Source organism: Lithobates pipiens, unplaced genomic scaffold, assembly GCF_037356315.1.
Source record: "Lithobates pipiens isolate NorthernLeopardFrog02 unplaced genomic scaffold, aLitPip1_a1.2 Scaffold_18, whole genome shotgun sequence".
Classification (NCBI taxonomy): Eukaryota; Metazoa; Chordata; class Amphibia; order Anura; family Ranidae; genus Lithobates; species Lithobates pipiens.
In genome coordinates, this window is record NW_027507758.1 from 361,166,227 (window position 1) to 361,176,099 (window position 9,873).

Consider the following 9,873-nt stretch of genomic DNA (forward strand, 5'->3'; position numbering starts at 1 on the left):
ATCTCCAACGTGTTTTAAACACACCACACCGATATAGGAAAAGTGTCATCAGAGTTTGCAGGAAAAAAGAGGACTTCCACCACCAACACTACTGCCGCTTACCAGCTACACTGATCCCATCTCAGAGACCAGATATCGCCAAATCAAAAACGCTTCCTCTGAGTCAGGACTGCATGGAGGGTGTATCCTCTTTAAGCGCTTGGTTCAAATGGTTAGAAGAATCCTACGGCCACACCGCTTATTCCAATGGTTAGAAAAATCCTACGGCCACACCGCTCATTGCCCAGCACATATAATAACGAAAGGAATCGCCATAGTGTGATATAGTCACGAAATTTAATATAATAAAAAAGATTGCACTTACATCAAGTAGAAAAAACTTTGCTTTGTAAAACAAACAAATTCGCCGGCCGGCTTAGTAACGCTGCCCGTCGCTTCCGGGTCCAGCGTAGATCGCGGTGACGTCAGTACGTCGCTCCTCCCTACGCCGTTTCGTTATAGGTAACGTCTTATGTGTGTGTGTGTGTGTGTGTGTGTACAGTGGGGAAAATAATTATTTGATCCCTGGCAGATTTTGTATGTTTGCCCACTTACAAAGAAATTAAGGGTCTATCATTTTTGTCATACAGTGGTGTGAAAAAGTGTTTGCCCCCTTCCTCATTTCCTGTTCCTTTGCATGTTTGTCACACTTAAGTGTTTCGGAACATCAAACCAATTTAAACAATAGTCAAGGACAACACAAGTAAACACAAAATGCAATTTGTAAATGAAGGTGTTTATTATTAAAGGTGAAAAAAAATCCAAACCATCATGGCCCTGTGTGAAAAAGTGATTGCCCCCTAAACCTAATAACTGGTTGGGCCACCCTTAGCAGCAACAACTGCAACCAAGCGTTTGCGATAACGTGCAATGAGGCTTTTACAGCGTCCTGGAGGAATTTTGGCCCACTCATCTTTGCAGAATTGTCCTAATTCAGTTACATTAGAGGGTTTTCGAGCATGAACTGCCTTTTTAAGGTCATACCACAACATCTCAATAGGATTCAGGTCAGGACTTTGGCTAGGCCACTCCAAAGTCTTCATTTTGTTTTTCTTCAGCCATTCGGTGGTGGACTTGCTGGTGTGTTTAGGATCATTGTCCTGCTGCAGAACCCAAGTTCGTTTCAGCTTGAGTACACGAACAGATGGTCGGGCATTCTCCTTCAGGATCTCTTGGTAGACAGCAGAATTCATAGTTCCTTTTATCACGGCAAGTCTTCCAGGTCCTGAAGCAGCAAAACAGCCCCAGACCATCACACTACCACCACCATATTTTACTGTTGGTATAATGTTCTTTTTATGAAATGCAGTGTTCCTTCTACGCCAGATATACTTGGACACACACCTTCCAAAGAGTTCCACTTTTGTCTCATCGGTCCACAGAATGTTGTCCCACAAGTCTTGGGGATCATCAAGATGTGTTGTGGAGAAATTGAGACAAGCTTTGATGTTCTTTTTGCTCAGCAGTGGTTTTCTCCTTGGAACTCTGCCATGCAGGCCATTTTTGCCCAGTCTTTTCCTGATGGTGGAGGCATGAACGCTGACCTTAACTGAGGCAAGTGAGGCCTGCAGTTCCTTGGACGTTGTTGTGGGGTCTTTTGTGACCTCTTGGGTGAGTCGTCGCTGCGCTCTTGGGGTAATTTTGGGCGGCCGGTTACTCCTGGGAAGGTTCACCACTGTTCCATGTCTTCGCCATTTGTGGATAATGGCTCTCACTGTGGTTCGCTGGATTCCCAAAGCTTTGGAAATGGCTTTATAACCCTTTCCAGACTGATAGATCTCAATTACTTTCTTTCTCAATTGTTCCTGAATTTCTTTGGGTCTCGGCATGATGTGTAGCTTTTAAGGATCTTCTGGTGGACCTTACTGTGTCAAGCAGCTCCTATTTAAGTGATGCCTTGATTGTGAACAGGTGTGGCAATAATCAGGCCTGGGTGTGGCTAGAGAAATTGAACTCAGGTGTGGACAACCACAGTTATAGTATGTTTTAACAAGGGGGGCAATCACTTTTTCACACAGGGCCATGATGGTTTGGATTTTTTTTCACCTTTAATAATAAACACCTTCATTTACAAATTGCATTTTGTGTTTACTTGTGTTGTCCTTGACTATTGTTTAAATTGGTTTGATGTTCCGAAACACTTAAGTGTGACAAACATGCAAAGGAACAGGAAATGAGGAAGGGGGCAAACACTTTTTCACACCACTGTAGGTGTATTTTACTTGATAGAGACAGAATATCAGCATAAAAACCAGAAAAAACACATGATTCAAATGTTATAAATTGATTTGCAGTTCAGTGAGTAAAATAAGTATTTGATATCCAAGCAAAACATGACTTAGTACTTGGTGGAGAAACCCTTGTTGGCAAGCACAGAGGTAAGATGTTTCTTGTAGCTGGTGACCAGGTTTGCCCACATCTCAGGAGGGATTTTGGTCTACTCTTCTTTACAGATCTTCTCTAAATCCTTAAGGTTTCTTGGCTGTTGCGGCTCGAATTTTCACCTCCCTCCGTACATTTTCTATAGGATTAAGGTCTGGAGACTGTCTAGTCCACTCCATGACATTTATATGCTTCTTCTTGAGCCACTTCTTTGTTGCATTGTCAGTATGCTTTGGGTCAATACCATGCTCGATCCACGACCCATCTTCGGTGTTCTGGATGAGGGAAGAAGGTTCTCATCCAAGATATTACATTACATCCATCCAGTGGTCCCTCAATGTGGCATAGACAACCTTTAGCAGAGAAACAGCCCCAAAGCATAAAGTTTCCACCTCCGTGCTTGACTGTAGGGATGGTGTTGTTAGGGTCATAGTCAGCATTTCTCTTCCTTCAAACTCAGCAACTCAAGTTAATGCCAAAGAACTCAATTTTGGTCTCATCTGACCATAGCACTTTCTTCTAATCCTTCTCTGAATCATTTAAATGTTCATTGGCAAACTTCAGATGGGCCTGTATACAGTGGTGTGAAAAAGTGTTTGCCCCCTTCCTCATTTCCTGTTCCTTTGCATGTTTGTCACACTTAAGTGTTTCGGAACATCAAACCAATTTAAACAATAGTCAAGGACAACACAAGTAAACACAAAATGCAATTTGTAAATGAAGGTGTTTATTATTAAAGGTGAAAAAAAATCCAAACCATCATGGCCCTGTGTGAAAAAGTGATTGCCCCCCTTGTTAAAACATACTATAACTGTGGTTGTCCACACCTGAGTTCAATTTCTCTAGCCACACCCAGGCCTGATTATTGCCACACCTGTTCACAATCAAGGCATCACTTAAATAGGAGCTGCTTGACACAGTAAGGTCCACCAGAAGATCCTTAAAAGCTACACATCATGCCGAGACCCAAAGAAATTCAGGAACAATTGAGAAAGAAAGTAATTGAGATCTATCAGTCTGGAAAGGGTTATAAAGCCATTTCCAAAGCTTTGGGAATCCAGCGAACCACAGTGAGAGCCATTATCCACAAATGGCGAAGACATGGAACAGTGGTGAACCTTCCCAGGAGTGGCCGGCCACCCAAAATTACCCCAAGAGCGCAGCGACGACTCATCCAAGAGGTCACAAAAGACCCCACAACAACGTCCAAGGAACTGCAGGCCTCACTTGCCTCAGTTAAGGTCAGCGTTCATGCCTCCACCATCAGGAAAAGACTGGGCAAAAATGGCCTGCATGGCAGAGTTCCAAGGAGAAAACCACTGCTGAGCAAAAAGAACATCAAAGCTCGTCTCAATTTCTCCACAACACATGTTGATGATCCCCAAGACTTTTGGGACAACATTCTGTGGACCGATGAGACAAAAGTGGAACTCTTTGGAAGGTGTGTGTCCAAGTATATCTGGCGTAGAAGGAACACTGCATTTCATAAAAAGAACATTATACCAACAGTAAAATATGGTGGTGGTAGTGTGATGGTCTGGGGCTGTTTTGCTGCTTCAGGACCTGGAAGACTTGCCGTGATAAAAGGAACTATGAATTCTGCTGTCTACCAAGAGATCCTGAAGGAGAATGTCCGACCATCTGTTCGTGTACTCAAGCTGAAACGAACTTGGGTTCTGCAGCAGGACAATGATCCTAAACACACCAGCAAGTCCACCACCGAATGGCTGAAGAAAAACAAAATGAAGACTTTGGAGTGGCCTAGCCAAAGTCCTGACCTGAATCCTATTGAAATGTTGTGGTATGACCTTAAAAAGGCTGTTCATGCTCGAAAACCCTCTAATGTAACTGAATTAGGACAATTCTGCAAAGATGAGTGGGCCAAAATTCCTCCAGGACGCTGTAAAAGCCTCATTGCACGTTATCGCAAACGCTTGGTTGCAGTTGTTGCTGCTAAGGGTGGCCCAACCAGTTATTAGGTTTAGGGGGCAATCACTTTTTCACACAGGGCCATGATGGTTTGGATTTTTTTTCACCTTTAATAATAAACACCTTCATTTACAAATTGCATTTTGTGTTTACTTGTGTTGTCCTTGACTATTGTTTAAATTGGTTTGATGTTCCGAAACACTTAAGTGTGACAAACATGCAAAGGAACAGGAAATGAGGAAGGGGGCAAACACTTTTTCACACCACTGTATGTGCCTTCTTGAGGAGGGGGACCTTGCAGGCCCTGCATGATTTTAATCTGTGGTGGTGTATTGTTACCAATGGTTTGTTTGGTGGCTGTGGTCTCAACTGCCTTGAGATCATTCACAAGCTCCTCCTGTGTAGTTCTGGGCTGATCCCTCACTTTTCTCATGATCATCTTACCCCATGAGGCGAGATCTTGCATGGAGCTCCAGACCGAGGGCGATTCATGGTTATTTTGTATTTCTTCCATTTGCGAATAATCACTCCAACAGTTGTCTCCTTCTAACCAAGCCTCTTGCTGGTGGTCTGTAGCCCATTCCAGCCTTGTGCAGGTCTACAATCTTGTCCCTGATATCCTTTGACAGCTCTTTGGTCTTGTCCATGATAGTGAGGTTTGAATGGAAGAAAGGGATTCTGTGGACAGGTGTCTTTTATACACATAACAAGTAGTCGTTAGGAGCACCTTCTTAAATTAACAGGACTAATCTGTGTACCACATGTGCACATACTGTAGTCAGTCTGTGGGAGCCAGAATTATTGTTGGTTGGGAGGGAATCAAATACTTATTTTACTCACTAAACTGAAACTCAATTTATAACATTTGTACCATGTGTTTTTGTTTTTTTTGTTGGATTTCCGGTTGCTATTCTGTCTCTATCATTTAAAATACACATATGATAACAATTATAGACTGTTAATTTCTTTGTAAGTGGGCAAATGTACAGAATCTGCAGGGGATCAAATAATTATTTTCCCCACTGTACACACATGTATCTATATATATATATATATATATATATATATATATATATATATATATATACGCACAGTATCTCACAAAAGTGAGTATATATACATATATATATACACACACACACACACACACACACACACACACACAGGCTATCTTTGTTTCAGAGCTACATAAAACAATAGTGAATCTACAAATATATAAACTCTAACATAAAAAAGCCTAAAATATTATTTATAATAAAATATATTACATTTCCTAATCACTAGTGTTGTGCTCACAATAGAGCCCATCCACTTTTCACAATCAACATACTTAAGCATATATCAGGGATGCTTTTATAGAGTGTACTTGAACTGACACCAGGTTCGCAATTAATCACTTACAGTAGGCTTCATTTTTTTCCAATATGGAGATTGCTGATTTTTCTCAGACAGAAAAATGTTCTCACACAATTTTTTGGACATTTTTGTATGCGTAATTAGGGACTTGGGAACGAAAGGTAAGAAATCCTTAGCAGGTAGTAGCTGTATAAAAGAGGAAGCAAAGGTTATCAGGTAGGGATCAGTGACATTGCAACAGAATGGGAGAGAAGCAAGGATCAGTGATGCTGGGGCAGGATGTGACAGGAATCTGTAATGCAGGAAAACTATAAATCAGGTAGCAGGGAATAAGCCTGGTACACACAAGAAGTTTTTTGTTCAACCCAACAGGCTAATAAAAAAAACTGTAGAGAATGGGAGGAGCTGATGTACTAGCAATCCAATGTTAGTACAGCAATCTCCCCAATTGAGCTAATGTGTTCTGAGAAGGGGATGGCCCCCTGCTAGAACACACCGGTCAGCGCTCTCAGTCATTGGCTGAGAGTACTGATCGGATGCTAATCTGTAGACCTTTTTCGGTCTTGCCCCATGCGCGCGGCTTTTGTCAGACCAGCTGCCGTATGCATGGGCTGAATACTGGCTGATACCGCCTGATATTCGGCCCATGTGTATGGGTCTTAAGTGACACTGCACTATTTTGTGTGATTCAGCCATGTGGAGCAAGATAGATCAGGAAGAAGTAGGGATCAGCAGCTCTACTTTGAGATTGGACAAGAAGCAGTGGGTTTCAGAGACACTGAAGTTAGATGGGAAAGGGATCAGTAACACAGGAGCAGAATGGGATAGAAGGCAGTGGGGATCGGTGATGCTTTAGCCGGATGGGAAAGGAGGAAACTGGGTACTGGTGAGGTTGTAACTGAATGAAGAAGCAGGCAGCATGAAGCTTCAGAATTGTGAACAGAATGAATGCGGATGGTGATAGAATAAGCTAGGAAGGTATGTCAGACCAAAAACAACATGAGGTGGTAAGGAAGGACACCATGAATGATGAGCAATGCATCAATAAGCTAGTAGTTGACATTCAAAAGACTTACTACTATTCTGGAAATCCTACAGCATGGCAACCAAGTGTGCCTATCCATGCAATGCAGAAGGAATAAAGATGTTTAGATGGTCTTTCTCCGGGTCACACATCCAATGACCATAGCATATTTGGCAGCTTCTACTAGGTTAAACAATGGTGATCTCTTAACACAGGATCCCACCAGATAGTGTCCAAGCAGAAAAGAAACTGGGAAGTTTCTCCTGTGGTTACCTGTGGGTTTTTCTTTGTATCCTGGGCAATTCTTCTGCTAGTTGTGGCTGCAATCTTTTTTGGTCTACCTGACCTTGGCTTGCTATCAAAAGAGCACATAATTTTCCACTTCTTAATAAGGGATTAAACAGTACTGACTGGCATATTCAAGGCTTTGGGTATCTTTTTATATCCTTTTCCATCTTTATAAAGTTCCATTACTTTGTTACGCAGGTCTTTTGATTGTTCTTTTCTACTTCCTCATGGCTCATATCTAGCCTGCTTAGGGCATCCAAGTGAGAGCTTACAAACTCATTGACTATTTATACACAGACACTAAGGCTAGGTTGCCACTAGTGCAACTTTTCATGCGATTTGGGATTTAAAAGTCACCGTTCATATCTGTACGACTTAAAGATGCAGCGACTTCAAAGTAGTCCCTGCACTACTTTTGTCCCACTTTGATGCGAGTTGAGGTCCACAGACCTCAAGAATACACAGGCACTGCTTCAAGAAAAATTGCGACTTTGGGGACGCAATAGTGGAAACATAGCCTAATTGTGATTTAAAAAGCCACAAATGTGAGGAATTAACTTTCAATTTCCATTTAACCTGTGTGTGCCACCTTCTGTGTCTGTACCAAGGCCAAACACTCTAGGGAATGTAAACTTTTGATCAGGACCACTTGGGTGATTTCTGTTATCATTATGATTTTAAAATGAGCCAAAAAACTATGTGATACTAAATTGCTTGATGTGATCACTATCTTTGAATGAATTTAGATTTTTTTGGGCATGGTTACTCATGTTCAATATAAATGCCAACATTTCACAATTTCTCCCAGGGTATGCAAACTTTTGAGCACAACTGTATATGTTAACCAGGGCTGCTAATAGGGGGGTACAGGAAGTAGCATGTGATACATCAGGTCAGCAGGTGGGCCTGGCTGTCCCCCTGTGGTGGCTGAGACCCCACTCTGCACTGCTCCCCTCTGATGTTATCCTTGGTCCGCTCTGACATTCTTTCCGCTAAAATGTAACACAAAATTGTTGAGATATGGAAAGAGGAGAGGGCATCTTCCCCTTGGCCAGTAGCTTGCCAAGATTCCAGGTATTCCCCGTCCAGTAACAAAAGGGTTAAACATGTGCATACACAGAACCACAGCCATTGCTGGTGAGATAGAGTGCTCACCCCCTGCCCCCCACCACCAGCAAAAAGCTTACAACTTGATCCTGGATGGAACCTTTGGGAGGCCATAGCATGTCGTCACACACCACAATCATCCCCCTATGATGCTGCTAAATATTCTGGAGGCTGTCCTATCAGGTAAGCTGTACAGTATGAGGCCCATGATTTTTAATGGCACCCCTGCATATAACATAATTGCATGTTATTAGCAGTCAGTTTATATAAAGTAACTTACTCTATTGCCCTTTTCTATTACAATATAAATCTTTCTTTATGTTGATATTGTATTTGCAGATTGTAAACTCTAACGAGCAGGGCCCTCTGATTCCTCCTGGATTGAATTGTATTGTAATTGTACTGTCTAACCTTATGCTGTGCAAACTTTTGGCGCTATATACATTCTGTATAATAATAATTTATGCAAACTTTGCAATATTGAACTCACTATGAACCCAGTGAGTGTCAGGAGTCAAATGAAGAGAATGTGCTTGTAAGATTTAGATGCTACGTTTAATTGGCATGAGGCGTGAAAGGCCTGCAATCCACACAGACATTCTCAGCATTCCATATCTGGCACATTAGGACTTTGCATAGTCCTAGATTTGAGTGCCTATTTTAGAATGTGCTCATTATTTGAATGCTTAGAAAACAGCTGGCATGAATCATTAACATATCACAACACAACGGTTTTTGTTCTGCTTTGTGTTGTTGTGAACGCGCTACACACAACTCATGTCTATTGGCGTAATACATCTATGAGGCAGAATAGTACAGGAAATAAAGAATCCACCTTTCACAAGAGAAATAGGGGTTGCTATTGCTAAATTCCATCTGAAAATGATATTTGCCTGTTGTGTTGTTGACACTCTAACTTCAGTACTCATTGACCTGGAACAAGTATGAAGCTTGGGAAGGTCAGAAAAAAGTCTAGGTCAGCAACTCCGAGTACTCCACTTCAGCCTTCACCCAACGCTTGGAAATACCCGTGCCAATCCTTCACCAATGGTAGAAATTAGGGTTTCACCGATACCACTTTTTTAAGACCGAGTACAAGTACCAATACTTTTTTTTCAAGTACTCAACAATACAGATTACAATACTTTTTTTAAAGTCATGTGAAAAATTTTCTTAGTTTCTGTCATAAAATTTTGTAAATAAGTAATTTTTCTCCTTCACTCATGTGCGCTGATGAGGCTTCACTGATGAGCACAGATAGGCTGCACCAATGAGCACTGATGACGCAGCACTGATTTGCACTGATAGGATTAGGTCGGTGGCACTGATAGGCACTGATGGGGTGACACTGATGAGGAGGGACTTATATACAGCACTGATGGGCACTGAACTGATTGGTGACACTGATATGTAGCACTGATAAACACTGATAGGTGGCACTGATGAAGTGGCACTAATGGGAGGCACTGATGGGCACAGAAAGGGCTCATAATGACATAATAAAAGAGACACCTAACATTCAATTCTGCTAGCAGACAAAGTGACGTTCTGTCAGAACACCGTGACAGCCATCTTGGTACACCCTGCACTCGGCCGCAGTAAGCCTGCAGTCAGAAGTCGGCAGCGGACATCTTGTTACACCCATCCGATATAGTTAGTGAATAGGGATGAGCTCAGGTGTGTTCGCATGGAACACGTGCAGAGCCCGCCAGGAATTCGGCGCAGTGCTGCGCTAATCACAGGCAGTG